Source organism: Echeneis naucrates, chromosome 2 (assembly GCF_900963305.1).
Source record: "Echeneis naucrates chromosome 2, fEcheNa1.1, whole genome shotgun sequence".
Classification (NCBI taxonomy): Eukaryota; Metazoa; Chordata; class Actinopteri; order Carangiformes; family Echeneidae; genus Echeneis; species Echeneis naucrates.
In genome coordinates this window covers 3,374,088-3,400,155 of record NC_042512.1, presented here as the reverse complement: position 1 = coordinate 3,400,155, position 26,068 = coordinate 3,374,088, and the positions used below count along the sequence as shown (strand labels likewise).

The 26,068-nt window shown below is 42.3% G+C and overlaps 12 non-coding genes across 12 annotated transcripts; 6 read left to right on the top strand and 6 right to left on the bottom strand.

The window, feature by feature from the left end:
* Positions 1–4,480: 4,480 nt before the first annotated feature.
* Positions 4,481–4,552, top strand: trnaq-cug (transfer RNA glutamine (anticodon CUG)). Its single transcript has one exon. It is a non-coding gene; the product is annotated as a tRNA-Gln (tRNA).
* A 707-nt stretch (positions 4,553–5,259) lies between these two features.
* On the top strand, positions 5,260–5,332 carry trnar-ccu (transfer RNA arginine (anticodon CCU)). Its single transcript has one exon. It is a non-coding gene; the product is annotated as a tRNA-Arg (tRNA).
* A 6-nt stretch (positions 5,333–5,338) lies between these two features.
* On the top strand, positions 5,339–5,410 carry trnam-cau (transfer RNA methionine (anticodon CAU)). The gene has a single exon. It is a non-coding gene; the product is annotated as a tRNA-Met (tRNA).
* Positions 5,411–7,377: 1,967 nt separating this feature from the next.
* On the top strand, positions 7,378–7,459 carry trnal-uag (transfer RNA leucine (anticodon UAG)). The gene has a single exon. It is a non-coding gene; the product is annotated as a tRNA-Leu (tRNA).
* A 577-nt stretch (positions 7,460–8,036) lies between these two features.
* trnam-cau (transfer RNA methionine (anticodon CAU)) lies at positions 8,037–8,108 on the bottom strand. Its single transcript has one exon. It is a non-coding gene; the product is annotated as a tRNA-Met (tRNA).
* A 570-nt stretch (positions 8,109–8,678) lies between these two features.
* trnaf-gaa (transfer RNA phenylalanine (anticodon GAA)) lies at positions 8,679–8,751 on the bottom strand. The gene has a single exon. It is a non-coding gene; the product is annotated as a tRNA-Phe (tRNA).
* Positions 8,752–9,280: 529 nt separating this feature from the next.
* On the top strand, positions 9,281–9,362 carry trnas-aga (transfer RNA serine (anticodon AGA)). Its single transcript has one exon. It is a non-coding gene; the product is annotated as a tRNA-Ser (tRNA).
* A 1,004-nt stretch (positions 9,363–10,366) lies between these two features.
* On the bottom strand, positions 10,367–10,440 carry trnai-aau (transfer RNA isoleucine (anticodon AAU)). Its single transcript has one exon. It is a non-coding gene; the product is annotated as a tRNA-Ile (tRNA).
* An 899-nt stretch (positions 10,441–11,339) lies between these two features.
* trnag-ucc (transfer RNA glycine (anticodon UCC)) lies at positions 11,340–11,411 on the bottom strand. The gene has a single exon. It is a non-coding gene; the product is annotated as a tRNA-Gly (tRNA).
* Positions 11,412–13,183: 1,772 nt separating this feature from the next.
* Positions 13,184–13,255, bottom strand: trnad-guc (transfer RNA aspartic acid (anticodon GUC)). Its single transcript has one exon. It is a non-coding gene; the product is annotated as a tRNA-Asp (tRNA).
* Positions 13,256–14,091: 836 nt separating this feature from the next.
* LOC115057972 (U2 spliceosomal RNA) lies at positions 14,092–14,282 on the bottom strand. Its single transcript, XR_003841996.1, has one exon. It is a non-coding gene; the product is annotated as a U2 spliceosomal RNA (small nuclear RNA).
* A 1,531-nt stretch (positions 14,283–15,813) lies between these two features.
* On the top strand, positions 15,814–15,895 carry trnas-uga (transfer RNA serine (anticodon UGA)). The gene has a single exon. It is a non-coding gene; the product is annotated as a tRNA-Ser (tRNA).
* The last annotated feature ends 10,173 nt before the right edge of the window (positions 15,896–26,068 follow it).

Here is a 26,068-nt window from a genome sequence, read left to right as displayed (position 1 = left end):
GAGCAGTAAGTGCTATTAGTTGGGGTAGTGTTGGTGATTTCAGAAGTTGTTCCTTCCTTTACCCATTTCCCATTAGACTCTTAGAATCTAACTCAGATCACCTCAATCAGAAACACTGATGAATTATTTGTGCACAAGTGCTTCTCTTTGGGGTTGTCCTGGTTAGAGTTTCAACAAAATGATGAAGATTGCCATTTTGAACAGATTTCTTCCCTAATCACTAATCACCAGAGTTAGGTAAGAATTAAAGCTTAATGTGACTTTCTGCGTGAATGTTTCTATTTGCTCTCTTTTTCCTCTTTCATTGTTAAATGGCAAAAACAACAGTAAGTCTTGGAGCCATGTCTTCTTCAGATCTAACTCAGATCACTCCAATCAGAGACACTGATGAAGTCTTTGTGCATAAGTGCTTCTCTTTGGTGTTATCCTGGATGGAAATTGGACAAAAAAGATGAGGAATGCCATTCCTTCCTTTCTTCAATCACCAGTACAGCAGGTATTATCAGTGATATGGGGGGTGGGGGATTAGGAAGTAATTTGAAAGTCACAAATGTTACCTTAACTTGAGCACTGACTTGACTGTTGAATTCAGTAAGTGCTACTTGTTGGGGCAGTGCTGACTGACAAACACAGCAACATCTTCTTAGAATACAATACTGACCATTTCAATTACACAGACAACTTCCTTTTGTACAAATGCTTCTCTTTGTGGTTGTCCTGGATGGTATTAAAACCAGATTTCTTCAGATCAGCTGAATGAGTGAATTTGTCCTCAACATGTCCGAACTGAAGCACAGACTTGTGTTCTGAGAGCAGTAAGTGCTTTTTGTTGGGGTAGTCTTGATTTCAGAAGTCAATCACAAGGTGGCAGGTTTTATCAATGTTAGGGGCATGGTGGTAAGAACATCTGAATTAGTTTGAAAGTCACAAATGTTACCTTAACCTGAGCACTGACTTGACTGTTGAATTCAGTAAGTGCAACTTGTTGGGGCAGCACTAACTGACAAAGACAGCAGCAGGTTTGGTGGGAGCCATGACTCCCAACACAAATGCAGATAGCTTTATCCAGAGACTCTAACCCCAAGCTTTAGTTGGAATATCAATAAAAACGTTGTCATCAACACTTCCGGACGTATGGACATAAAGCAGTAAATGCTGTTAGTTGGTGCTGTCATGCTAATGGTCCTCATGAATTTAAGAGGATTGTTCCTGATGGACTAAATGTGTTCTTCATTACTTTCCATTACCAAGACCATTGAAACTGCCTGAACAAAGTAGAAGATGTAAGATGAGTAAAAGCCTGAATGGGAGTCCATTGGAACTGCGACACAACAAGGAAGTGGCTGCAAAGACTCTTTGGAGGAGATCATATGTGCAGTAAAAAATTTTAGCTGAATGTGACTTCTATTCTCTTTGCTCTCTTTTTTCCCTTTCAGTGTTAATTTACAAAAACAACATTAATTCTTGGAGCCATGTTTTCTTCAGATCTAACTCGGATCACTCCAATCAGAGACACTGATGAATTCTTGTCCATAAGTGCTTCTCTTTGGGGTTGTCCTGGATGGAATTTGGACAAAAGGTATAATCAGTTTTAGTAGTTTTAGTTCGACATCTAGTTTTAGTAATTTTGTGAGATCAGCTAAATTCATGAACTTGTCATCAACATTTCCCCAACTGAAGCACAGACTTGTGCTGTGAGAGCAGTAAGTGCTATTAGTTGGGGTCGTGTTGGTGATTTCAGATCAGTAAGTTTTATCAGTGTTTGGGGAGTGGGGGTTGTGAATGTTTGAATTTGTTTGAACGTCACAAATGTTACCTTAACCTGAGCACTGACTTGGTTGTTGAATTCAGTAAGTGCTACTTGTTGGGGCAGCGCTGACTGACAAAGACAACAGCAGGTTTGGTGGGAGCCATGACTGCCACCACAAATAGAAATCTTAGATTAGCTAAATGAATGAAGTTGTCTTCAACATTTCTCCAACTGAAGCACACACTTTTGTTCTGAGAGCAGTAAGTGCTATTAGTTGGGGTAGTGTTGGTGATGAAGTTGTTCCTTCAACCTATAATCACGACAGAGTTCATTCAGCAAATTAACGGAAGAAACTTGAGAAAGTCAACATTTACTTGAGTTTGAATTTGATAGTAGCCTAGTAGTGTTAACTACCAAACACAACAAGTCATGTAACTGATGTCTTCTTCGACGTTAGATGACTTCAATTACAGAATCTATTGATTTACTCCAATCAGAGACACTGATGAATTCTTTATTTCTCTTTGGTTCTGGTCCTGGTTGGAATTTGGACAAAAAAGATGAGGAATGCCAATCCCTGATTGGTGATTGTCTTTACATTTTGTACCTTTACCTCGGACAGACAGCTTCGGACAGACAATGTCTGAGTTCTTCATCATCTGGAAACAGACAGCATTGTTTTCTTCAGCTGGAGCTCTTTGTTCAAATCTACATTGAGATTCAGAGCCAAATGTTTTTCCTTTCCTGGATTTACTTCATCATTTCAGTGACTCTGTGGATTCAGTTGACAAACGTAGAGTACAACCAACGATGACGTGTTGAAACAAAAAAAAATGATTGATTCAGTCTGGTCAGCAGACGATTGATGACGACTGACACACTTCTGTGTGTGCTCCTGAGAAAGAGGCTCATGTGCTGCCCTGAACAGCTGCCACAGGAAAGACTAACTGTATCACTCCTGCTGGTTTGATAACCTGAGGTGGCAGAAACAGTCCTGATGCTGGGGGTGGAGCAAGCACCTGCCTGGTCACCGGCCCCATTGGCATGATGGGACGTGGGCGCTGAGTAGAAGCTGTCTGCCTCCGCTGTGCCTGGCCTGCTGTTCCTCTTTTGGCTGCGTGGGTTCATCAGGAAATACTCTTGCCTCTTTTGCCTGCTGTTGTACCACTGGACCACTGTTTTGATTTACTTCAAACAGCTGAATGTCTGATGTAAGATTATAATCACAAGATTATATCAGGATCTGACCTTTTCCTGTTCCATCAGTAACCATCAAAGGAGATGCTGATTCTGTGATGTCACAAAGGTTCTAATGACATCACAGAGATCAAAGACTCCTCCCACTTTTTTGTCATGACCTCCACAGTAGAGTGCACTCTGTTAATGAAGCTCAAAAGACAATCATGGTCCTGCCAGATACCTTTGAGTTCTGCAGACAGAAGCAACAACAAAACTGGAACTATTTTTCACTGCTATGCAGATGATCAGTGACTCCTGCCATCTATTGACATTATAACAGGTGGATTCTGTAGTTTGCAATTTTGACCCACATCAAACCGGAGACCTCAGGTGAGAACCCTCCCATACTATTCTGAGGGTGCTCATCCTAAATTGTTGTGGAAGACATCTGCGTAGGTTCTCAGTAATTCTGTTCTAATATGTCTAAGGCAACCAGACGTAGTCCTAGATTTCAGTCCTAGAAGACATTTCACCTCTCATCCATGAGGCGTCATCAGACAGATCGGTGTTTTACCTGTCGCAGTATCCTGAAGAAGTCCTGTGGTCGGCCAAAGCCAACCCATTGAGCATGTGATGTAGTTCAGTGGTAGAGCCCATGTGTGCGCATGTATGAGGTCCTGGGTTAATTCCTGGCATCTTCAGCATGTTTAATAAAGAACAGGAAAGAGTTCTGCTCTCCAACACTCTGATCCCTCAGTTACTGCTTCCGTGTTGTCCTGCTTAGTCACTCAACCAAATTACTGACTAAACATATATACAAGCAAAGCTCTCAGAATGCATCTTGTTCTGGACACATTGTTCACACTTATTAACACATTTTCTGCCATGCTGATGATCCCCTTCCTGTCACTGACCTAAAATCTTGAATTCAGAAGTCCATCTCCAAGACTTCCCTCTCCTTTGTACAGGACCTCAAATTTGTGATGGCGACAAGATGAGATTGTGTTGTGTTGCCTTTGTGCAAAAAAAAAAAATTCCCCGCCAAGTCATGACTCCTGCCAAATCCTTTCTTCTGTGACCAGCTGTGCATCATGAAATTTTCTTCCCCAAATACAGTACAACCTGCAAAAATTCTGTCACCCCACCTCCTCTTGTCATGATAACACTGTGAGAGATGTGGATTTGGAACCTTCACTGTGTGACTTTGAAAATATCAACAGTTTAGAAATACAGCTATAGAAATATTAGAAATATTGAAGAGTCAATTCCCATATTTTATATTTACTGTACACTGGTGTGAAAAACAGTAAAGAAATATTTTCCTAACACATGTAAGGAAAGTTTTCAACTACCATGTATATGCATATATGCATGATAATCAACGCTAGTTCTTGTGTGTGTAAATGTGTAAATAATGTGTGAAATGACAGAATTTCTTTCACCTCTACTGCTGCAAGGCGTGTTTTGGGACAAAGGTATTTTGGTCCACCTTTGACTGTCCACGCTTTAAAAAACCATTCCATTCACATCTGCATGAAAGCACACCTGCCTGGTTCCATGGTGTAATGGTTAGCACTCTGGACTCTGAATCCAGCGATCCGAGTTCAAATCTCGGTGGAACCTGAATCTTGAGCCTCCATATGATCTTATAAGGCAGTCTTTGCGTGTTGTGTACTCACTTGTGGGATAATTTTTCAGCATCTGTCGTCAGAATGGCCTAATGGCCGAGCGGGTTCAGTTTCAGGTGACACATGTTCTCACCCTGTCCAGCTCCTCGTTAGTATAGTGGACAGTATCTCCGCCTGTCACGCAGAAGACCGGGGTTTGATTCCTGACAGGGAGAACACAGTGCGTTCTTTTTAAAATAGCTCATTAACCAGCGTGATCGAAGTTTACTCTCTCTGGATCTGACCAGTCAGATTCGTTGCGCTCGCAGGCAGGCAGACAACAAGGGGGGAGCCTTGTGTTCATTGCGCTTAAATATCTCGCAACACTGGCGTATTTTTACGCTACACAAAAAACAGCTGCTTTCCTTCCTTCCTTCCATCTTCCTTCCAGGAAGATGAGACGAGTAATGACTTCACAGCATTTCGTTTGCAGCACAACTTCCTAAACTTGTTTTTGGTCCTGAATGTACATTCTGTGGAGGAGATCTGGAGATCTGGAAAATCCAGCTTTGGATGTGCTCTTTGACTGACAGCCCGGCTGACTCAGTCGGTAGAGCCCCAGTGGGGTTATGGGCCCAGCACGCTTCCGCTGCGCCACTCTGCTCATAGCTGGCTGAGCTGCAGTCTCCTCTGACGCTGTGGGTTCAAATCCCACCCCTGTCAGCCCCAGTGGCCTAATGGATAAGGCACTGGCCTCCTAAGCCAGGGATTGTGGGTTGGAGTCCCATCTGGGGTGGTTTACAGCAGAGTGGCGCAGCGGAAGCGTGCTGGGCCCATAACCCAGAGGTCGATGGATCGAAACCATCCTCTGCTAACAGCTTTTTAGCAACAGCTAGCTGTTCATAATCCAGTGTTCGTTGTTTCCTGTAAATCAGTGCTGCTTGAAAAACTCCTGACATTTTCCAGCTGAAGTAATGTCTCATAATGTAAAGGAACATTCAGTGTGTGCTCATGTTTATCTTTCTGCATTTTCCCCCTTGATGCGTGGGTTCAAATCCCACCTCTGATGGAAGCTGCTTTTCCTTTCACCTCTACTGCTGTAATGTGTATTTTGGGGACAAATGTATTTTATATTTTGTGCTCTCCATGTATGAGTCCTTTCTATCCACAACATCTAACATTAGGAGCAAGGCACTGCTGGGATTTGAACCCAGGATCTCATTATTTACACACAGCACATTCAGGACATTAATGTGACAGTTTATTTTATGCTAAAGAAAATATTTGTCACAGTGGACTTGGCTCATCATATTTTGCTGACTAACTGGTATTGGAATTGTAAGCTCCTTATTTTGGCCTTCTCTTGTTGCCGTATCTCCAAAGAGCTAAAGTCATGCATTGAAAATTAATCTTAATGACCTGACAACAACTCTGAAAGCAGATACAACACATCCAGATAACCTTTGAATTAAACTTCAACAGGTTTGATTGATATATGGACCTGAAGTCAGACGTTTAGGATTACTCTACCTAGAATAGCAGGCTGCAACATGGACAGCTGAACACAGAAGACAATGAGATGTGAACCCACACACAGGATACAGCAGATTAGCAGTCCATCACCTGAAACACTCTGCCACCTCAGCATGCAGCGACCTGGACTGTGTGTGAATAGACGGATAGTTAACTGCTCACATTAATGTATCTATCAGCAATGAAGGAGAGAGTCGTCGGCCACCTCGTCATGTTTGTTGTCAAACAGATGTGGTCTGAATGTTAGACTGAACAGCGGTTCTGCTTTGAGTGGCCTTTTGTTTTGATGAACGTCTACCACTGATCTACATCCTCTTTGGACCTTTACCTAACCACAGAGGTCGGTGAGCATCTATTTTGGGTGTTATTCTTAATCACTATCACACTGAATCAGATGGCAGAGGTTCCACTGAGATTTGAACTCAGATGACTGGATTCAAAGTCCACAGTGCTAACCATAAGATCAAAGAACACAGATGGGAAATGACCTTCTGACAGATTTAGAAACATTTGAAATGAATTGGCCAACACACATCACAGGAGTGCATCCAGCAATGTGAAGGTTCAGGATCTCTGTCAGACACAAAGGGAGCAAATGTGACCAACGAAGCCACGAAACACGTCAAGAGCTCACAAAGCTTTTTAACTGCAACGCTCCCATCTGACCTTTTCCTGTTCCATCAGTAACCATCAAAGGAGATGCTGATGTCACAAAGGTTCTAATGACATCACAGAGATCAAAGACTCCTCCCACTTTTTCTCATGACCTCCACCATAGAGTGCTTGCTGTTCATGAAGCTCCAAAGGCAATCATGGTCCTGCCATCACTTCCTGTATTACAGCTTTTGCTTGCAGTCTCTGGACTAGAGAGACAGTAGTTTTGTGTTTGTTGCTGTGTGGAGCAGATGGAAATTTGGTGATTACCATTTTTTAACAGGAGACAAACTTTGGTAAGAGTCAGGATGGTCAGGCACTGATGTTGGCAACATAACACTAAGGGCTCGTCCACGATTTGAACCTGGGATGATACCCCTACCCCTGTGGACGCGAAATGTTGTAGTGAAATGTTGCAGTGTATTATCAAAGCTCTGTGTGAGATTTTTGATGACTGAAAAGTTCTCCCCCTCAGAACATTTAAAACTGAGCTATTTTGGCTGGATGTGCCCCTTAATGCTGGATGTTCTGTTCACCATCCACTTCTCCAAAGTCCCACAGTGAAGGCTTCAAATTCACATCTCTCAACAACATTGAAATGAACCTGTTTAAATCAGAGAACCTTTACTTAGTTCTTATTCTATACAGATGTATGGTAGTGTGGCCGAGCGGTCCAAGGCGCTGGATTTAGGCTCCAGTCTCTTCAGAGGCGTGGGTTCGAATCCCACCACTGCCAGTAGTCCAAGCTGTGCATTCTGTGATATGTGATAGGACTCTAACAGCTACTGTCGCTTTGAGTTTCCAAAGTGGGGACTGAGCTGAAGATACAACTGAAACAATCAAATTTGGCTCTCTTTTTAAATGCTTCCATGGTTGTTCTTGGTTGCTCTCCCAACGCATACGTCACACTCTCTCACATTCGATTCGGATGGATGCTTTCTGCCTAATCTAAGTGATTTCCATGTATTCTTCATTGTGAGACAATGTTAGGGAGGGAATTAAAGTTATTTAATGATACATTATATCGTCTATATCAGTTTACATGATCAAAAATTTTTTGTCAGGCTTCCTCTCTCGCCTCGTTTGCAGAAACACTGTTGCAGTGTTGCAGTTCTCCCCCGAAAGAGGAACTAAAAGTGTGGTGCGCGTGGTACTTGGATGACAGTAACCTGCGGAGTGATGCCGAGGTTGTGAGTTCAAGCCTCACCTGGAGCAGCTGATTGAGCTTTTGGAAGAAAGTTGGTATCTTGTTGAAGCACCTATGGTACGACAAACTTTGGATAATGAACAGCTAGCTGTTGCTAAAACACCATTAGCAGAGGATGGTTTCGATCCATCGACCTCTGGGTTATGGGCCCAGCACGCTTCCGCTGCGCCACTCTGCTCATAGCTAGCTGAGCTGCAGCATATAAACTCGAATCCCATCTCTGTGGAATCTTCGGAGGAATGCCATTCCTTCCTTTCTTCAATCACCAGTACAGCAGGTATTATCAGTGATATGGGGGGTGGGGGATAAGGAAGTAATTTAAAAGTCACAAATGTTACCTTAACTTGAGCACTGACTTGACTGTTGAATTCAGTAAGTGCTACTTGTTGGGGCATTGCTGACTGACAAAGACAACAACATCTTCTTAGAATACAATACTGATCATTTCAATTATGAAACACAGACGACTTCCTTTTGTATAAGTGCTTCTCTTTGCGGTTGGCGGCCAAAAGTCGACCAAAGTACCTTTGTCCCCAAACACACCTTGCTGCGGTAGATGTGAAAGAAAAGCAGTTTCTGTCAGAAGTGGGATTTGAACCCACGCCTCCAGGGGAGACTGCAGAAGGATCTTTTGACCTGCCACAAGAAAACGGCAGAAAGATGTTGTTGACAGCCTTTTCGACACACAACCAGTCAGCTTGACGCATCTACCCTTGTAGGTCAAAAAAACCTGAGCTTGAACCTCAGATGCCGAAACCCGGGATTGAAACAGGGACCTTTAGATCTTCAGTCTAACGCTCTCCCAACTGAGCTATTTCGGCTGGATGGCTCGTGTTAGGCTACAGTTACCTTATGTGGAGGAGATCTGAAAAACCTCACTTGTAAAACGGACACAGTTTAGTCCATTCACTTATACACAGCGGCCCAACCACGAAGGGACTCGAATCCTCAGTCTTCTGATCCGAAGTCAGACGCCTTGTCCGTTAGGCCACGTGGTCACATAGGACACATTTAGTCCATCAGGAACAACAGACAACGATCCTGTTAAATTTCTTCTCTCTTCAGGTGCATGTGATTACACTGAAATAATATAATTTGATTTATTTCATGGGGTTTGAATGCAGGATGTCCTGTTTATAAGACAGACACTTTAAGCAGCTCAGCATCAGTGCTGCCAGTTTCTCTGCAGCTTTTTTTCTAAAACCACGTCTGTGTCAGTCAACGCTTGTGCTCCTCACAATTGTGTGTCACTTCCACAAAGGTTGAAAGCTGTGCTTCCTCACAACAAGAAGGTGCCCTGTCCTTTGAGTAGAAAACTATCCAGGCTGGAAAATGCTGAGTCACAGGAGTGTTGCTATGGCCGAGTGGTTAAGGCGATGGACTAGAAATCCATTGGGGTTTCCCCGCGCAGGTTTGAATCCTGCCAACAACGTTTACTTACTTTTATGGCCCAAGTTTCCCATTTGGGGAGAGACACAGCTGAGTGCTGTTGTTAGGACTCATCTAAGAGGATGAGAGCACTCACTGGTGCTCAGTTATCATTATCAAGGCCGGTGATAGGGACACACCTTTAGTTCCACTTCCAGGTCATGGAAGCAATAATGAGAAGTAATTTCTACTGTGTGCTGTGCTGAAATAGCTCATTTGGGAGAGCGTTAGATTGAAGGTTTAAAGGTCCCTGTTTCAATTCCAGGTTTCAGCAGCTGTTGTGGGTCCTTTTAAAGACATTCCCTGAGCTTTCTTTTTTAATTATGGAGTTATAGTCACTTAGTGTAACACATCACAGATTCGATGTCTTCTCCATGAACGCCTTTTATACCAGGCATTGTTTCTTAAGTTAAAGCCGAAATGAGAGATAAAAAGATATTTAGTAAATTTCAAATTGTTTATTCCCTTCCCCTGTAATACACCTCTGACCAACCACAAAGTTTTGACGACTTGTCCTTTAGGCCACGTGGTCTCTGAGTGTGGCTGATTTTAATGTCCTGTTGTCAGTTTATCGTCTGTTCCATCGTCTCTACCAGCACTTGACTGGATCCATCTTGATCACTGAGCTACATCCCCTGCATGGTGTGGCAGCTTTAGCTTCTGAGATCATGCGACAGGTAAAACTTTTGAGTGCATAAATAACCAAAAAAAAGTGTTTTTGTCTTGTATGATAAATGCAATGTGCATTTGTGCTCCTTAGTTTTGGGGTTTGCTTCTCACTCTGGGTGCCATGAATTTTTCTCCCCTCATGGATTGTTGGACTTACAAAGGAAATGATCAATCTGCAGTCTTTGCTCTGATCATTGTAACTTTGTGTTATTGTTGTATCTGATAAGTTAAGCTGTACTTCTAATGACCACCAGGGGGCAGTTCCACTGGTTGGAAAAAAACTTCAGACTGCATTGAAGTCTATGGAGAGAACAACACCAAGTTCTGAGATGCTGCTTGTGGCCAGTATGGGGATTGAACCCATGACCTTGGCGTTATTAGCACCACGCTCTAACCAGCTGAGCTAACCGGCCTGTGTGGAAGCGTTTTTTTTGGCTTATTTTCACAAATCAAACTTAAATGATTACATAGCCTATCGTAGCTCAAAGCTTTTGATCCAGTGAGACATTTATAAGCAGTTAGAGCACATTGAACAGAACCTGTTGAAGTCAGAAAGTCAGGTCTTTTCAGACCTGGGTCTGAAAAGGCTGACTGTGATGTTTCTCATTTCAGCCCAGCTGGTGTTGGTATCGTCTGTCACTGTAACTTCTGTTCACAGGGAGATGAAAAGTGCCTGACTGAGTGGATTGGTTTCCATTTACAAGAAACAAAGTGGCGGGATTCAAACCCACGCCTCCGAAGAGACTGGAACCTGCTAAAGAAACTTTGGTAAGAGTCATGATGGTCAGCCACGTATGTTGGGGGTATTTTCAGATCCAAAATACATCCTTGTACATCAGAGTGGTGCTGTGGCTTAGTTGGTCAAAGCGCCTGTCTAGTAAACAGGAGATCCTGGGTTCAGTGTCTCATTGATAAAGTTTAAGGTTGTTGAGTTAAATTCATATAAGTTTCATTAAAAGGACACAGCACTCTCTCTGACCAGTCACTTAACTGCACGGTCTTCATGTCTCCCAGCAGTTCCTTGTTGCTAAAGTCAGATGTTGTAGAAAGAAAGTACTTCTGGGTTTTCATCAGCTGTAGGTTACAATGATCAGTATTATAGATATGACAGACAGAGTTCTCCATGTTTTCCTGTTAATCAGTGCTGCTGAAAATCTCATGTAGTGTGTATAAAAGCAGAGGATGGTTTCAATCCATCGACCTCTGGGTTATGGGCCCAGCACGTTCATCCTCCTCCTGGTCTGTAGTAGTTGGGCACCATTGGCATGAGATCTACAGGATCTCAAGTTAAATTGTAGACACACAGTTAAACTGCAATGGCTAGGAATCGAACCCGGGTCAACTGCTTGGAAGGCAGCTATGCTCACCACTATACCACCATTGCGTGCGAAATGGTGAGCATCCACTCCAAATGGACGCGAAATGGTACCGTTTGTTTGCGCTGTAAAAATTCTTATTTGTGCTGCTGCGGTTTTATCGATGTTAGACATTTTAATTTCTGGTGATGAAGTCACACAGCCCCCCATGTTCTCTGAATGGACCCAAAGTGCAGTTGTCACCAAATTTATCAAACAGTAATGTCAGATGTCAGATGTCAGTAAGATGTTCAATCTTAAATAATTACATAGCCTATCGTAGCTCAAAGCTTTTGATCCAGTGAGACATTTATAAGCAGTTAGTTCCATTAGGCCACTGGGACAGATATTTAATATCTCCAAGAAGCGAGAATAGGTTAGGAAGGATACTAAATGTTGTAGTGTATGATCAATGCTCAGAAAACGTTTGATTACATTTTAAATGCCATAAATGTCCTGCTGTCAATGGCTCGTTGGTCTAGGGGTATGATTCTCGCTTCGGGTGCGAAAGGTCTGACTGGAACTTTTCCTGTTGCAGCCTGTTATTCCTGCTAGAATTATCCTAAATATCTGCCTTTAAGGACATCGTGAACTAGCAGACAATTGGTCACCTGCCAAGATAAAAATATATATAATCACGCTGTGCACGTGCAAATGAAGATCATTATATGCATCATAATCATGGACCAGTAAAGATGGTGACAGATAGAACATCATGTTATGTCAGCACCACAAAAGTAGTCTAGGGGTATGATTTCAGGTATTCTGCCTCCTCTTTCATCCAAACAGTTAAATATTGTTTAAAGTTTGTGAGGTTGGATGCTGCACGCTGACTGGTTGTGTGTCCAAGAGGCTTCAAAGATGTCTTTCTGTCTTTGTAACTTTGCGTTACATTAAAGATTTAAAGGTCCCTGTTTCAATCCTGTCCTGTTTGACTGCAGATTTGCATTTTCATTTGGACCCCAGGAAGAGTAGCTGCTGCCTGAGTGACAGCTGCTACTCCAAAGCCGACCCAGGGACCTGCTGTTTCGCTCACTTGTTGCTGTATCTCCAACAAAGAGCTAAATTGATCCCACTACCTCTCACATGCTAAGCAAGCGCTCTACCATGTGAGGTAATTTCTCAGTCATCAGCACATGTTCTCTAAAAGAACCCAAAGCGGTACCGTGATCCATATACTGATCGTTATTTGCACGTGCACAGTGTGATTATCTGCTAGTTTGTTCTCACGACTTTGGTAGCTGTGAAAGTATCTCCAGGAGTAAAATGATTAAATCAATACCTCGTTTTAATTGACAATTTCTGTATTACATCAGCGGCCCTTTGTGGTGCATATACTTATCTTTATTTGCATTTGTATCTGTATACACACTGAAATCCTCCACAAACTGAAGGACTCTCCACCTGGAGCAGAGGACCAGAGTCTGTGATCTGTCTTCATTCATTTTAACATTAGAAAAAAGCTGCAGATGATTATTTTAATTTCTGTGTTTATATTCAACAATGTATTTGAATTGAAGTTGATATCTTTTTATAATGATCCATCATGGACCGCTGGACACTTTCATATCAGTAAATCCACCGTGTTTTAAAGACGTTCAGAGTTTCTGACATGGATACAGACAGACAGAGAGAGAAGAGTCCCGACACTCCCTGATCTCACTGCGGGGTGGTCACGTGGTTCATGTCAGCCTACTGAGCTGACCGGAAGAGAGCTACAACGGAGTCCTGTGGCAGTGTGGCCATTTTGTTTACTTCAATCACTCTGGTTTATAACATATTATAGAAAAACACACTTGCTCTCCCCGTCGGGGAATCGAACCCCGGTCTTCCGCGTGACAGGCGGAGATACTGTCCACTATACTAACGAGGAGCTGCAAAGAGGCTTTTAGTGTGTGATGTAAACATGACAATCACTACACTACAGAAACTGCACTCATTCATTTGAAGCGACCGTGAGAGAGTGACGTATGAATCTGTGTCGCGTGGGAGATCAATGAAAGGCAGGAAATGCCTTTGATCTCCAGTGACGTCACACAGTCTCGTTGTGGTTTGTGCATCAGTGAAACATTGATTCATACACGGGGACATCACGTATATTGTTGGAATAGAAAATCTTATTTTTTCTGTGTGTGCTCCTGAGAAAGAGGCTCAAATCCAAACCCAGGAGACAGAAGTTGAGTGAGTCAGTGAGGAAGAAGCTGCTCGTTCTCCTTCAACAGTTTGATCTGAGGAAAAGTCACTTCCTCTTTTCAGGAATCAACTTCTACCATCTGTCCACTAGATGGAGATAACTGAGCATCAACTGAGAACTGAGTTCTTCATCATCTGGAAACAGACAGCATTGTTTTCTTCAGCTGGAGCTCTTTGTTCAAATCTACATTGAGATTCAGAGCCAAATGTTTTTCCTTTCCTGGATTTACTTCATCATTTCAGTCACTCTGGATTCAGCTGACAAATGCAAAATACAACCAACATTTAAACGATGACGTGTGGAAACAAAACTTTATTGATTCAGTCTGGTCAGCAGAATATAACCTGATGAAATCAGCTGCAACATTAAAATGATGTTTCTACATGAATGCATCACTGATTCTAAAACCATAAACTGAACATGAACACTCTGTACACTCAGCGTTACACACATGAAGACAACATCATGTGTTTAAGGTGATGTTGAGCTGAACAGGACTTGTATTGAACACACAGAGGGAGTGCACCGTTCCTGGAGATACTGCAATACCAGGTCGATGCGTGGAGTGGACGGAGCAAGCCCCTATTCCATCTCCCTGTTCCAAAAATCTATTTAATATATGGTCCCCGGGTAGGGGACGTATCAGATATTAAACTGAAAAGAACAGATACTACACTTGATCTTAGCCAAAAGGCCGAGAAGCGATACCGCTCAGCTGTCGGAGGTAACGGAGTGTTTCTCCGCACCGACCCGCTCAGTGAGGGGTCAGAGTCGGCTTCAGTAACAACATCACTCCGAGAGAGAGACACAAACAGAAGACATGAAGAAACGAAGGAGGGATCAGAAAACAACCACCGACATGTTATTTTCACAAAGTTACATTGTAGAGCAAAGAAAACGTCTCTTCTTGGTCACCTGTAAAACTTCATATCTATGTCAGTTTACCAGCTGAATATTATTGTGAAAACATCAGTTTGTCCTCTCATGTGATTGGCCTCATGGTGTGTCCATCAAAATAACCCCCCTGTCTGCACGGATTCTCTGAAGATTCGGCTCTCCTCGACTGGACTCGGCTTTTTTCGACCGAAAGAGAGAATAATAAAATGAGTTACTTTGTCATCCACAGAATAAAACCACAAATACTTCCACACGCTGCTTCTCACATTTTTTTAGTGTCATGATTTTCTACCGAGATCAAAGTTATCTGATTAAACATCACGCAATATGTGTACACAAATGACTGAACACCCACATATTTAAAATAGCATTCAAAGTCATTTTAACCAGAATTACTGCCATAATTTTATCTTAATATAAAGTCCGTTATGTCCGCTTAATGCTAACATACAATGGAAAACGCCATAGACCGGCTAACGGGATTAGCATCAGTACCGCGATCATTTTAAAGCGTCAGTGAATTTATTCCAACTCAAACATGGCAGTAATACAGACATGTACAACAACACTTACAGACATGTATTCTCTCAGCTCTTACAGAACAATAAAACAGCAGGAATTTAGTTTCTATCGGTCTGTTTCTGTCTGCTACTCGACATCATTAAAAACCTCCTGTCACATTACTGACCCCTTCAGATGAAGGAAAAAACTGTAGTCTACATTTTAATACATTTGCATGCAATGGTGTTATTGTGGTCAGCATAGCTTCCTTCCAAGCAGTTGACCTGGGTTCGATTTCTGGCCATCGCAGTTTCCTGTTATCCTTCCTCAAATCTGAAGCATTATCCCCCAAAAAACCCGACCTGTAAACTAGAGGAAGGTTAATCTTTTTTCTGTGATCTGACGAGTCCTTCTTTAAACTCGCAGGACTAGTGTGTTTCATTTAACTCGACATAAGTCCGTGAAAAAAACTATAAATCAAACTAAACAGAAGTTGAAAACCTGCTCCCTGCTCTTCCTCCAACAATACTCTGCTCCACTTCTTCTGGGCCTTCCTCTCCATATTTGGCTTTCTGCCAGCATAACCTGCAACCAAAGTATGAAATGATTAAAAGTGTGAATAGATACATTACTGACACCCGCTTACAATCAAGCACAATGTTTGTTCCTAAATGGCCTTTTGTAACAATCATTACTCAGACAGCAGGAAGTGTACTTCATAGAAGTAGCCACATGAACATTTTTCTTCCATGGGAAGTGAAGGCAGCAAGAGCCTGTCCTTTGAGGAGGAAACTATCCAGGCTGGAAAATGCTGAGTCATGGTAGCGTTGCTGCGCATGGTTGTTGTGGCCGAGTGGTTAAGGCGATGGACTTGAAATCCATTGGGGTTTCCCCGCGCAGGTTCAAATCCTGCCAACAACGGTTGGATGGATCACAGCATGTTCTGGTTTCATGCTTCTTTAAATTGGTCACTGGCTGCTTCTGGTTATGTTTGAACAACTTCCAGCGCAAAAACCATGCTACACGTCAGGAGAAATGACACTTCCTGTACGTTTTCTGAGTGTGCTCAGAACAATTTCATTCTCAAATCACATCCTCAGCTCCAACCTACATGGAGCTACGACACTGTGTGACGTCACTGGAGATCAAAGGCATTACCTGTCTTTCATCGCTCTCCCACACGTGACACTCACACGTTCGTGTCAGATGGATGAGCGCATGCGCACAAAGACGCACATGACTCGTTTCGCGAACGAATGATAAATGGCAAATAATGACAAATAATAAATGTAAAAGCACAAAAACCCAAAGATCCAACTCAGTTTGAAAATATTTTTAATCTTTAATTAAATGTAAATCATTTAAAAATGTTGAACTATTTACATTTAAACCACATAGACAAGTATGAAGGATGATACAACAGGATGTAAATGAAAATCCTAACAGTTTTAGCTCGTCTTTGGTTCAGATTGGCATGAAGAAAAACCAAGTGGCTCAGCTTTTATGGCTTTCTTGGTTCCTTTTTAGGACAAATAAGGAGAAGGAAAGCGTAGAAGTGAATGAGAATATTCTCTCGTGATCACAGCTGAGGCTCCCTCCCCCGAAAACCTGATTGGTCCTTCCATGTCCCCTCAGTTGTCATTGGCTGTCAGTGGTGTCATTCATTTGGAGTGACAGCGCGTTGTGTAAAGTTGTTTAAGTGGCTACAACTCGACATTTTGTGAGAAAATGGAAAACAAAATAAAACTTAGAAGTGAACTGAAAAGAGGAGCAGTGCTGAAAACAAGTTCAGGAAGTTGTGCTGCAAACTAAATGCTGTAAATTCACCAGTCTGAGTTTTGAAACAAGCTTCTCACTTCCTGCAGCACCTGTAGCAAATATTCACCGGAGTTCAGGTAAGAACTTTAATGAGAACTTTAACGATGGATTTCAGTAAAGTTGTCTTTTCTCTGTTTTCGTGTGAAACTGTTCTTAAACAACATTCAATAGACATGTTTAGCAGAGTCCTGCTTGTTTAAGGTCGTTACGTCGTTATGCTAACATAGTTAGCATGCTAACTTTGCTAATTTAGCAAGCATGCTAACGTATCTTAATTAGCTAATTACGCTTCGTTGGCATGGAAAAACATTTCTCATTGTTGAAGTTACTGCCTCAGTTTGAACTTGAATTGAAGACTTGTTCTTTCAGAGGAAACAGAGCAGCTCAGTGTAGATCAGCAGGCTGAAGTCCTGTTAGTCAGAGCACACCTGGACAGACAGGTGAAAATACAGAGAAGAAACTGACTTGGTGTTTGATTATTTATCCTCAAAGACAATTGATAATGTGTAAACTTTGTCCTCCAAACTTTTGGACACACCAGGGAAGGATAAGGACCCTGATGAAGACATCACTGAATCTGATGACAGCAGAAGGTCCCTCTCTGTGATGAAGTGATGATGAGGGTTGTTTCTTTTTGGGTGATGTTGTGGGGAGGAGGTTTGTCCACATCTGGTTATGGATGGCTGGCTCCTGTGTTCAGGGGGAGGACGTGGAGATGCTTCTGTCTCTCTTTAGCCCTGATAAAGGAGGAGGGTTGGAATTGTGACAAACAAGAAATAAAGAATAGACAGGACAGTTCATTTGTCGTTCAAAACATATTCAGGGTGTTTTTTCAGACAATGGTAAATAACTTCTTTTCTTAACAACATCCAAATGTTAGAGACTCAGTGCTGCTCTCCATGAAAAGCAGCAGTCAGCACTGTCTGGATACAACAGTGGTCAGGGCTGTATAATGTGTGTTTATATTGAATGTGGTGGAGAGGTAATATTATAATCCCAGTAATTTACTCATTGACAGAGCCTGTGATTAATTTCCCAGCATTTCTGCAGCTTCTGTGAGCTGCAAATCTGTTGCTTTTTGTCCATTTTATTGATTTATAGTCTTTATGTTTTCTTAATTTTATAGTTGTGAAATACAGTTTTGTGTCTTTTCCATGGGGTCGGTTGGTTGGATGCAGCAATCCCAGCCCCTTTTATGTGAACGTGCACAGATCTAGATGTAAAAACCAGGTTTGATTATCAAATTGATAACCAGCTTTGTGAGACAGCATATCAGGATTGTGGATGTGTGTGCAAGTGAAGCTGGATCACTAAAATAGATCCCAGGCATGTTAATCCAGCTTTGTGATACAGGCCTCTGGTTCCTCAGTGTCTCTTAGCTCTTTGAAGGAGGCAGCATCTTTTGAAGAGACTAGCTGTAGTTGGTCTAGTTGCAGGGTGATCTGCTGATGTGCTGATGCTGAAGAAGTTATGTGTCTCACCAGAGAACTCTAGATATAAACTGTCCCCTTACACACTGTAGACAAACACACTTTAAAATATACCATCCTCATAAATGCTCTCATACTTTATGCCACTATGCCTTTTCTAATCTGATCATTGTAGATTGTAGATCCACAGACGCAAGATGGCGGCGCGCACAGTCGCAGCGGCCCAGCGCTCCTCAACTTTCGGCAGCTTTTTACTTTTTCTACTACTTGTTGCGTCTTTGTTTACATCTCTACTTGCTGCAAGAGTGCAATATAGTAGAGCGGAACTCCTGACCGCTGCAGTAAACGCTCTTTGCACACACATGGACTTAAACCTCTGGAACACTATTTCCCCGGAGATACGACGATTGCCGAGGGAAACCAGCTTCACCCACCCCCCATTGAAGTGGCGCCGGCGGCGCCGGCACAGAAAGCAGAAGCGGGGCAAGAGAGCGGGGCTAGCGGCCAAGCTAAAGGCTAACCCCCACAGACCGGTCATACCTAGCCTCTTTCTTACCAACTCCCGGTCGCTTCACAACAAGATGGACGAGATACGACTGCGGATTACTTCTCACAAACTGGAATACTGTGTCTTGATTGTCACGGAGTCCTGGCTGGATCATAACATACCCGACGCGGCGATCCAGCTGGCGGGCCGCGCTGTTTACAGAGCCGACCGAACAGCAAACTCCGGTAAGAGCAAAGGAGGAGGACTTTGTGTATACATTGATAACCGATGGTGCACTAATGTGACTGTTAAAGACACCCACTGCTCTCCGGACATTGAATACATGATGCTGCAGTGCCGACCCTTTTTTCTGTGCAGAGAGTTCACATCGGTGGTAATTATTGCTGTCTACGTGCCTCCTCAAGCTAATGCTAAAGACTCCATGGAGATGCTACAGCTCTCCATCAACAAGCATTTAGCCGCGCAGGCAGACAGTGTAATTATCGTGGCAGGAGATTTTAACCACGCCAACCTAAAGTCTGTCCTGCCCAAATTCCACAAATATGTGAACTTTCCCACCAGAGAGAAAAACATTTTAGACCAGGTGTACTGCAACATCTCCAACGCATACAAAGCCAGCCCTTTGCCTCATCTGGGTCTCTCCGACCATCTGTCCCTCTCCTTCATCCCTGCGTACAAACCACTGATCTGTAGACAAAAAACAGCTACAAAGACAGTCAAAGTCTGGACTGAGGAAGCCACCGCAGCCCTGCAAGACTGCTTTGAGGTCACAGACTGGGGAGTTTTTGCAGAGGGGACAGACCTGAATGGCCACACATCTGCAGTACTGGACTACATCAGCTTTTGTACTGAGAATGTGACAGAGAGCAAAACTGTTAAAGTGTTCCCCAACCAGAAACCGTGGCTCAACAGTGAAGTGAAGACCCTGCTCAAAGCACGTGACACTGCTTTTAGATCTGGGGATCCACAAAGCTACAAAGATGCACGGAAGAATCTGCGGAGAGGAATTATAAAGGCCAAGCGCAGTTACCAGCAGCGCATAGAGGCCCACTTTTACAGCAACAACTCCAGAGGCATGTGGCAGGGGATTAAGACACTGACTGGCTACAATAACAACACAACAGCCACAATCTCATCAGACAGCACCCTCCCAGATACACTGAACCAGTTCTTCGCTCGCTTCGACCGTCACAGCGAGAACTCAGACACCCTCCCTGTCCCACCAACCAACAAAGACCTGCTCCAGCTGCAGCCACACCAGGTCAGGGCCACCCTGCGCAGAGTCAACGTGAGGAAAGCACCCGGCCCAGATGGTGTCCCCGGGCGCGTACTCAAGGCCTGCGCGGACCAGCTCGCAGAGGTATTCACCACCATCTTCAACCTCTCGCTTCTGCAGTCTGTGGTTCCTGCCTGCCTCAAATCAGCCACCATTGTTCCTATACCAAAGAGGAACACAGTGAACTGCCTGAACGACTACCGCCCGGTTGCTCTCACCCCCATCATCACTAAATGTTTTGAGAGACTTATACTCCCCTTCATCAGATCTGCCATCCCTGCTGACCTCGACCAACATCAGTTTGCATACAGAGCAAACAGGTCGACAGAGGATGCGGTCATAATGGCGACCCACACAGCCCTCACTCACCTGGACCAGAGCAACACCTACGTGAGGATGCTGTTTGTGGACTTCAGCTCAGCATTTAATACAGTTATCCCCCAGAAACTAGTTATGAAACTGAGCAACTTGGGCATCGGCAGTTCACTGTGTGCATGGTTATTGGACTTCCTCAGAAACAGACCCCAACGTGTCAGGATGGGAGATCGCACCTCTTCCACGCTCATCCTGAACACTGGAACACCACAGGGGTGTGTCCTCAGCCCTCTCCTATTCTCACTCTTCACCCACGACTGCTCCCCCATCCACCCCACAAACACCATTGTTAAGTTCGCGGACGACACCACCATTGTAGGACTGATTAAGAATAACAATGAGTCAGCCTACAGGGAGGAGGTCAAACACTTGACGGACTGGTGTTCCAATAACAACCTGGTCCTCAACACAGCCAAAACCAAGGAAATCATTTTGGATTTCAGGAAATCCAAAAAGACGGTGCTCCCCACCCTCTCCATTAAAGGAGAGGAGGTTGAGAGGGTGGAGAGCTTCAAGTTCCTTGGAGTACATATATCGGCCGACCTCACCTGGGCCGTCCACACTTCGTACCAGGTGAGGAAAGCCCACCAGCGTCTTTACTTCCTCAGGAAGCTAAAGCAGGCTCACCTCCCCCGCCCCCTGCTGGTTAACTTTTACAGGGCATCCATCGAGTCCATCCTGACCTACTGCTGTACAGTGTGGTCCACCAGCTGCACAGCCAAGGACAGGAAGGACCTGCAGCGGGTGGCGAGGACGGCGGAGACAATTATTGGGACCACACTTCCCCCCCTCAGAGACACTTACGCTGGCCGACTGAAAAAGAAGGCCAGAAACATCAGCACAGATCCCTTACACCCCGGTTATCCCCTATTCTGCCCCCTCCCCCATGGAAAGAGATACCGCTCTCTCAAAGCCAGAACTACAAGACTCATTAACAGCTTCTTCCCCCAGGCCGTCAAAGCCATCACCCCACCCCCACCCCCACCCAAAGACTGACAATGGCCACACTCACTACCAAGTGCAATATCCCTTCCCCCCCAAAGACACCTACCTGCTGTAAATAATGACATTGCCATAATGTAAACTCTTTTGCACTACAGTATACACTGTTTCCCGTATTTATCATACCCATTCCCATATTTATCATAACCATTCCCGTATTTATCATACCTTGGAAATACTTATTTTATATTTTATATTTTATATTTTATATTGTTTTTATTGAGATATCGCGCTTTTGTGTTTTTCTTGTTTTTCTTTCTCGCTGCCATGTGGAGCTGCTAAGCATATTTTCACAGTTAATGTTGGTGACAATGTGAACAGTGACAATAAAGGATTCTATTCTATTCTATTCTAAACATAACTGTGTATCCGACCATGTGTAATAATGTTTTCTAATTGTATTAAAAGATAAAGGATCATATTGTACATCACATCATATAAATCAAAGGTCATTGGAGCCTTGTGATCTACCTGATGTGGATTATTACTGTCTGTTAATGATTGACTTCAATTCATTCCAAAGTTCAGATTTGCTGTGGTATGAGATTTTCCTGTAAGTCATATTCAGTTTTCCACAGAGAGCTCAGACTGTGTTTTGATCAACAACTTTAGAAAACCTCCTGCTGTCAGATATACATGGATATGTTGTCTTTATTTTTTTCATGGAAGCTGCAGTTAAAGTTCACCTTCACTCATCAGCTGCATGAAGATCAGTTCGACCATCAGGTAACGTAACCAACAGCCTTCATCCTGTTTGTGTCAGTGAATGTTGAACTGATTTAAAAACAGATATTAAAGTGAACAAAATGGAAATATTAAAAGATTTTGCTGCATTGTTGTACAAAATACTGAAATTTACTCCTTCTGACTCCTCCAAATAAAGAATTGACATATTAGTGAGGAATTGATATTTACCGATTTCATTTGAAAACTGACAGTTTGGTGCTCATATCTGGGGCCATGATGATCATTTTCAACCAGCTACCTTCTCAGATATATAAAGAAGAGTAACTAACTGAGAAGGGCTGTTGAAGAGTTGAAGAACATGACAAAAAGACAGGAAGATAGACAAAGTGATAAAAGAACACAAACTGCTCGTTTCTGTTTAATGTTCACTATTAAAATAAACTGTTATATTAATTTAAATGTCGCAGTCAGTGAATGCTTTAATCGTGATGATGAACCATCAAACTCCTCACAGCTCCCTGTTCAGATTCCGGATAAAGAGGGTTGGTTGTGGATGATGTGGTTACTTATTAACAAGATCTCTTAAAATGTTTGTGATAAAGACATGAACTCATAAAATTACTGCTGAAAACATCAGCATGATATCAGTTAAATCAGCAGAATATCATCTGACAACTCACTTGAACTGAAGATAGTGAAGTGTCAGCATTCTTTTTTTTTTTCTAATAAGAATGAATATAATTCTATCCTGAGTAAATGTCATTGTACACTTTAATAATTATAATGATGATAAGGATCTTTATACAAATAAACAGAAACCTGCATGATCTACATCAGTCAGATTATTATTCTGTGTGATTGGGATAGATCATCAAGTGTAGAGAGCAGCAGGGTCCCCTCTCCTCCTCCAGCAGCATCGCTAGTAGAACCTCATCACATCATGTTTGTTTCCTGTGATGAGGAAGAAAACTTGTTCAGTAACATTCATGTAAAATCTTTCCATATTGTTCCAGAGCTAAGATATTTTTTTAGGAAAATAATTTTTATTGTGTATCACCTTAATCCATGAGAACACTGATTGAATACATGTAATTTTCAAAGTGTGTGTCTCCTGAAAACAGTCTCAGTTCTGTTGCTTTTTTAAGACTGAAACCACAAAAACATGGCAGTGTACCGTTTTTTTAAACTGAAAATAGGAGAGAAGATGGTGATGATGAAAAGAGATGTTGGTTTAAAGTTGAAGCAAAAAACAATAAACAAAATGAACCAACGGTTAAGTGACCGGAGCCCTTGGACATTTATATTTAGTTTTTTCATAATTTTCCTCTTTATTACATGATATTGTCCTCTTTGACAATAACCGAGGTATATGAATAGTAGAAATTAGAATTCAATATTGAAATAATGAAGAAATCCAGATTTCTGATGGTTCCACCTGTTGGCTGAACTCAGAATTACATAGTTGTTGTTAGATCTGAATGATTTCTTTACTGCTTACTGTTATTTAAAATTTCATCAAGACTGAGAAATTCACATTGTTGCAGCACATTTACATCTTCTTCTGCTGAGTTGAGGGTCAGGAGATTAGAGGTGTTGTTGCAGAATCACACCACCGTACCAAAGAGTCCTCTGGCCCTGATTTGGTTTCTAACCAAGGTTAGAACGGTTTTCATGTCACGAAAGTTTTTTAAAATTGAACTCTGAAGTTATGAGGATGTGACTTTTCCTCAGCTCAAACAGACACCAGGACTGATGAGGGAGAACAAGCAGCTTCTTCTCTTCACATGAAGCTGGAAAGTGTCAGAAAGTCTCCCTGAAGTGAGTTCAGCAGGTGAGAATCTGTAAATGTGTGAACAGGATCACTGTGATCACACTGAGCTGACAACAGTATCTTAAACGTATTCTTATTCAATTCTAAAATAAGATTTAATTAGTAAAGTCAAGATTTTAAATCACCAGATTTAAACCAGATTTTATTTTTTGCAAGGTTTTTTAATTAATCTTAAGTGAATTTTTTTTTTAATCAACTTTCACGATGAAGGGATAGGGTTCAGGTTAAGTGATTTCCTTGAACTAGTGTGCCGTGTTTCTGTTGAGCAATGACAGAAAAAACATGTCTGAATTGGTCTGAAACTTTGGATGAACTTGGCTGAAAGAATTTAACTCTTACGGGCAACATGCAAACATTGCTGAACACCACAATATGGCTCACAACCTTACTTTTCACTATTTCAATTCAGAAATAAATATATGGGAGTCCAAAACGGAACACCCCAAAATAGCTGCAGACTTGAACTATGAACAAAAATCACAACCTCTGAACCAAAAAAACATCACAATAACTACAACCAAAGAATAATGTGGTTACGTTCATACCATGAAATTTGACTGTATACTGTATAAAAACATTTTTTTTTAAACAGCATTGCATGATCATTGATGTGAATTCATCTATTACTTAATCTGAGGTGACAGAACCCAACTTTAACCCCTGTATGTACAGTATACTGCATTTTCCACTTTCCACGGTCACGTGAAAGTACATTCCTGATAGCAGCACCAACATTGTCCGAATAAATACACGAGTGATTACAGTCTGCTGGGCCTACTAATATGTTTAATAGGGCCATACTAGCCCTCATATCTGGGACAGACGTATGATGATAACATTGATTGAACAGCTTATGTTACAGCTTCAGCTGGTGTCTTCACACCATCGATTTCTAAGAATTACAGAAGAAATTATTAAAACTGATGGGCCATAACGTTAATCGATCATATTGTTGAGTTATCCAGGACACTTTACTGTTTATGTGTTGAGAAACATTAACAATGTCTTTAAAACTGACAGTGAGGAAAACACTGACAGGCAGCGGGTCCTCTTCAGTCTGCCCAATGACTGGCCTGATTAAAATGAAAATAAACAAATAAAAACGTTGAGGGATGTAGGTTTCTAGTTAAAAAATGATAAAGAAATGCAGAAAAGCAATGCAGCTTCTGTGCTCCTGAGTACTGACTGACAGAAAGAAAGACAAACACACACACACACACACACACACACACACACACACACACACACACACACACACACTACACTACTACACTACCCCTGCATCTACTGTAGCTGTAGAGGTAGTGCCTTGGAGCTGCATAAAAATTAATAAATATATCATAAGTATGGAGAAGAAGTGGTTGTTCCACAGCCAAATGAAGCCTTGAATTGTTTTTACTCTGTTTGGTGACCTGGATGTTTTCTTTGGTAATGCGCTTTGGGTACTGGAGGTGTGTGCTTATCTTACTCGTGTTTTTATTCAGGATTCATAATTTTTCCACAGCAGATGGGCCTTTCTTTGTCATTTAATTTCACTCATAACATTCATCCTACCTTCTCTAGATTTGCTCTCAGTATGAAAAGCACCCCTGGATGACGTGGCACTGTGACTATTTAAATAAACATTGGATCAACTTATTATTCTTTATTTGGTGGCAAGAGCTCAAATATTTCCACACCTGGGAACTCTTCCTTAATGGTGTTGTTTTGAAAAAGTCAGAAATCCACAAAAGCAATGGCTGTTAGTAACACACAGTTAAACAGGCTGAGTACCACTCCAAAGTTTCAAAGCTCCACCTGTCAACTCAAACCAATCAGGTGACTCAGTCTGACTGAAGCTGTGACGTGTTCAGATATAATCAGTGACGTGTTCAGACATAATCAGTGACATTAGCTGAGTTAGTGTTCTGTCCACTGTGGCGGAAGAAGAGTCTGAATGAAGCTCTGTCTTAGACAAAATGAGGACACAAAGTGAAGTGAGGTACTTCCTTTTCTCCCCATCGACAGTTTGACCCAACGTAATGACGTGCTGGATAATACCTCTCAGACTGATTCTGTCCTGAAGAAGATGGACTGTGTGCGTTTGGATTTGCTTGGTATTTTTGGGTGTGTATCTTTGGAACAAACTACTTGTCCTGTTTCTTCTTTGTCTTCTGTCAGTCAGAAA